The following is a 5,629-nucleotide window of genomic DNA, read 5'->3' on the forward strand; positions in this document are numbered from 1 at the left end:
GCAAACGAGATTTCAGCAACGTCTACAAGGCTTTTTTTTTTCTTTCTTAAAGTGAAATAGCGTAGGTCAACTTAAGTATTGTGTACAACGTTAAAACAGATGCGGATGAGGAAAAAGCTTTGGGGCGAATCAGTCGTCTACCGCATAATGAATAATAGATTTGTCTGTTTTAAAATGGGCCAAAAACTAACTGTCTTTGTTTCTGTTTGTGTTTTGTTTTTACTTTTTATCCTTTTTTTCCCCCAGTACATTTTCATTCCAGTGATCCTAGAAAGAAGAGACAACAAAAAAAAATACCAGAATGTTAATAACTTAACTGCGTCATAAAAGCTTCTTATTATAATAGATTCAAAACGGCTCACTCAATTTCGCTGAGATTGACTTGCCTTCAGAATATCTGATATCAGAAACACAAAAGCTGTGGTTTCTTTTGAGCTGTCCTTAGCCGAGGAAGTATACAGAATACTCTGAAAGTGTCGCGGAAGGATCTCTTGACCTCATGTTCTTAGTAACGCAAAACGAGGAAAACTGTCTGATAGAACATTATAAATCTAAGGTAGCGCAATTCTCAAAATACGGCAAATATTCAGACATATTGCCTTTTATAAAAGACCGCAGTGTAAGCCACAAGTCATCTTAACCTTTATTTCTTCCTTTGTTTAAAGATAATAAATATTCCCTCCTGCAGATGCGTTAGTCCTCCGGCTCATCGTCAGGTACGGACGGAGGAACTTCATTGTTATTATTATTATTATTATTATTATTATTATTATTATTATTATTATTATTATTATTATTATTATTATTATTATTATTATTGTTATTATTATTATTATTGTTATTATTATTATTATTATTATCATTATTATTATTATTATTATTATTATTATTATTATTATTATTATTATTATTATTATTATTATTATGTTGCTGCTGTTGCTCTGCTGTTGTTGTTACTGTTGATGTTGTTGTTGTTATTGTTGTTGTTGTTGTTGTGGTGGTGGTGGTGGTGTTATATATTATGATATATAATGTATTATGTATAGATATATCATATGAAATGTTATCACGTTCTTTCCGTTCTTCCTATAAAATAGGGGTGACTTCACTTTTGCGGAACAAGCAGCTTTAGATATCATATCAGAAATGGCTTCTGGAAATTGCAGCCACACTCCATTGTGTGAACAACTCAAGGAACCTTTGATAGCCGATGATGTCTTCAATATTTTAGTCATCGTTTTCTATGTGGCTGCCATGGGATTTGTCAGTTTCTTTGGCGTTATATTCAACGTGATCAACATCTACGTGTTTTTCAAGCAATGATTCAAAGACACCGTCAACATCACTCTTTTCAGTCTGGCCGTTTCCGATATGGGAGCTTCTGTATCGCTCTTTTGGATGAGTATTTGCTTCAACCCATTGTTTGCTCAAGCTGTTCTGCCTGTGGTTAGTGTAGACCTAATACATATAACATCAGGATGGCCTCACGTCGCTTTCGCGCGAATCTCCAGCTGGATCACAGTCTGGGTCACGTTTGAGAGGAGTCTGTGTATCGCTCTGCCCCTCAAAGTGAAGACAATCATAACACCAAGACGTTCAGTTTACGTCATTGTTAGTATATACATAGGCGTAGCTGCTTGCCTTGCCCCTGTGTTCTATTCTATCCGCCTGGAGCCAAAACATGTTTCAGAAGTAAACATGACCATGATAGGAATAGTTTATATCTCCAACGGCGTTTTCATTGAGGGTATATCTCTTCTGATCAGCGCTTTCTCTCAGCTTGTTTCATTCTTCTCAGTAATCTTGTGTACGGTAATCCTTGTTCAAAACCTTCTGATCAAATCAAAATGGCGCCAGTCGAGTTCCAGCACCGCAAAGCAGGAATCTTTATCCAATAGAGACTTGAAAGTAGTGAAAATGGTTCTGTCTATTGCTGGTATCTTCATAGCTTGTTTCTCCCCTAGTGCTGCCAACATCTTTGCGATGATGTCTGTCCCAGAGTACAGCTTTTACGGGGAATACCAAAATGTCTATCTGTTCCATTGGGCAATATGCTTCCTGCTGGTAGTGACGAATGCAACGGTGAATATATTTGTGTATTACAACATGAGTTCGAAATTTAAAGAAATTCTCGACGAAATGCTCAACAGAATGAGAGGGAAATGTGGTGCGTGAAGTACATTGATGCTTGCTTTTATAAACGGATAACTCAGAGATAACTCGCTACCCACTAATAATTACAAAGTTCTATCAGCTCAGTACCTAGTTTTGAGAAATTTGACGTCAAAAAGTGTTGAGTTTCTCAACACGTTAAGCTTTTTCAAAAGCTTTTACTTTTTACTTTTTTACTTTTTAAAAATACTTTTTTTCTTCCGCTTGTACCCTGGGGTGTCGCGGGGAGACACAGGTGTCTGTCTGCAGCAAGTCGTGTGGCCTGTAGGAGGGACATCCCATGATCTTTAAGTATGTCTGCCACAGATTCACTCCATCGTCGCCTTGGTCTTCCTCTGGCTCTCCATCCAGAATATTTAATGTTGTATGCTCTCAGAGCTGGATGGTTTGAGGGCATCCGCGTGAGGTGTCCGAACCACTTGACCCTTTGTTTTTCAATGTGTGGTAGGACTGGTGTTGCTCCCACGGTGTCCCTAATGACTTCATTTTTAATTTTGTCTCTTCTTGTTTTGTTGACCGCTCTTCTTAAGCATTTCATCTCGCATGTGACCAGTTTCCTCTCTAGGGCTTTTGTTAGAGTCCATGTCTGGCACTGATATGTGAGCGTTGGAAGGAAAATGGCGTTGATGAGCTTCGCCTTGGTGCTCATGGGGATATTGGGATGTTTCAGGAGAGGGCCCAGTTGGTAGCTGACTGCGTTGGCTCTCTGGCATCTAGTCTCTATCTCTCGATCTAATTTTCCATTTTCTGTGAAAATGCTGCCCAAATATTTGAATTCTCTGCTTTGTTTTAGTTGGGATCCATTGATGTTGATATCCACTTTACCTGGTCTCCTGCTAATTGTCATGACTTCGGTCTTGCTTATGCTGATCTTCATGTCATATTTTTCGCAGCTCGCATTTAGTTGGTTTATATGCGCCTGTAGCTGAGTCTTGTTGTTAATCATTGCCAGGTCATCTGCAAACATGAGTTCGTTGAGTGCCTCTGGGTCTGGATTGGCCTCTTTTGTTATCTGGTCCATGTAGATCACGAAGAGCAGAGGGGAGAGATTGCAGCCCTGTCTCACTCCGGATGTTACTGGAAACCAGTCCGATGTTCCACTGGTAGTTCGGACAGCGCTTCTGCTGTTGGCATAGATAGCCCTGATGTTGTCTAGCAGTTGTCCCTTGATGTCGTACTGCTCTAAAATCTTCCATAGCTTGTTTCTATTTACTCGATCAAAGGCTTTTTCTTGATCCACAAATACGAGGTGGAGATCTTTGTCGTATTCCAAAGCCCTCTCACACAGTTGTCGGAGTGCGAAGATTGCATCAGTGCAATCAAAAGCACTTTTTGAATAACTCGTTAAAAACTCTGAATTGTCTTGCGGATTTGATAGAGCAAATAGAGCATTCATTGGTTTCTGACCTTTTAGTTTTAGTGACTCAACACGGCCGAAAATGTCAGATAGAACTTTTAAATTCTAAGGTAGTGATATGATAACTCATAAGAGACCAGCATTCTGGTCATTTGATGTTGCCTGTTGCCTGTTGTCTCGTTTTTTGTGTGTGGACATAACTTCATTATTCATACAGACGTTCTGATTGTGTTATCTGTTTCTGAGACGTAAGAAGGTAGACAGTAACATGCAATGTTTTAAATGTAGTACAAATTCGTGTATCTGGTCAGTTTATGTGGTTTTAGAATGTCCCTAAACAATGGTTTTGGCCTGCTTCTTACTTACTTACTTACTTACTTACTTACTTACTTACTTACTTACTTACTTACTTACTTACTTACTTACTTACTTACTTACTTACTTACTTACTTACTTACTTACTAACTTACTTACTTACTTACTTACTTACTTACTTACTTCTTTAGAGACGGGGGGGGGGGGGGCTGAGATTTCGGAAAAAATATGTGACGACTACGGTCTTATAAAGTTAAATAACATAAAACGTTGTTAATCTGCTTAGCTACCTGGACTCTTGTTCTAGAAGTCTCGGCCAGAGATAAATTCACGGTATTTTAGATAAATCAACAACATCAACAGCAGCGACAACAGCAGTTATAAACATCAACAGAAGTAAAAACATCAACAGAAGTAAAACAGCAACATCAGTTAAAAAAACCCCACAAGTTAAAAACAAAAACACTAGTTAAAAACAACAGCACCAGTTAGTTAAAAACAACAACAGCAGTTAAAACACCAGTTATATATGTGAGGCACCGTGGTGGAATCAGGCTCTCGTCAATTTTAGGGCATGTAGATTTATTGGTATCATCTTAAAGCTTGTTCACTTGTTTTTATTTGGTTGAAAAAATATCCATTTATTATCTTGAATACAAGTCGAGATAATTGTGAATGAAGGAGGTGGGGGGTCGCCTGTTTTCAGAGGTAAAATTAGTGAGAAAATGGCCTTCCTTAGCTTAAGAGTCCATGGTAACTAAAAATTAACATTGTTTGTGCTTTTAACCAACGTTTTTCAGAAAAACCCACACAGAAATGGGTTCTTTAATGGGCATGAGAGGTGTTGAGCCAAAAAAAAACCCAACTAAAATTTGATAAAAAATCAACAAACCTGAAGAAAAATGCAAGTTTCTTCACTTTGATTATTTTTGACGAGAGCCTGATTCCACCACACTGCCTCACATATACCAGTTAAAAACAAAACAACAACAGCATCAGTTAAAAACAACAGCATCAGTTAAAACAACAACATCAGTTAAAAACAACAATACCAGTTAAAACACCAGTTATATACCAGTTAAAAACTACATCAGTTGAAAACAACACCAGAGAAAAACAACATCGGTTAAAAACAACAACAACACCAGTTAACAACAACAACAACACCAGATAAAAACAACATGAGCTAAAAACAACAACAGAAGTAAAAACAACAACAGCAACAAGAGCAGCAGCAACAACACAGACCCAATTTGAAAGTCCTTTTGATACATAATCTGGCTTCCAGACAACTGACTAAAGCTGTGACAATTTTTTTTCTCTTGGGGGGGGGGGTTCACTTGTCATCTAATTAGTACAGCATTTTGCATGTGATGTGTTGACCACATTATAGTCAACACAAAATTATGAGAAGGTACCGTACATGCACGTTTTGTAAACTGTAGACTGTACATTGTTAATTTAAACACATTATTATGATTTACTTTATTACTTGGCACTGTTAACTAAAATTCAGGTGTGTGGCACTTTTTTGGTGTTTTATAGGCATTAGCCTGCAAAATGACTGAGTTTTGCAAAAAATGTTTTGGCTTCAATTGTTTAGTTGTGTGTGTGTTCTTGCAAGAGGTGTGGTAACATTAAAAGTTGCTGTACTTGGACATCTCATTGAACTGTATCGTATTGATATGTATGTGCGTTTTGTGTTAAGTGTGTGTGTGTGTGTGTGTGTGTGTGTGTGTGTGTGTGTGTTTATGTGTGTGTGTAGGTGTGAGTGTGTGTGTGTGT

General features: G+C 37.8%; 1 pseudogene; it reads left to right on the forward strand.

Annotated features, from left to right (window-relative positions):
• Window positions 1–1,146: 1,146 nt before the first annotated feature.
• Window positions 1,147–2,175, forward strand: LOC106013637 (annotated as a pseudogene).
• Window positions 2,176–5,629: the final 3,454 nt, after the last annotated feature.

Source organism: Aplysia californica, unplaced genomic scaffold, assembly GCF_000002075.1.
Source record: "Aplysia californica isolate F4 #8 unplaced genomic scaffold, AplCal3.0 scaffold01074, whole genome shotgun sequence".
NCBI classification, from domain to species: Eukaryota; Metazoa; Mollusca; class Gastropoda; order Aplysiida; family Aplysiidae; genus Aplysia; species Aplysia californica.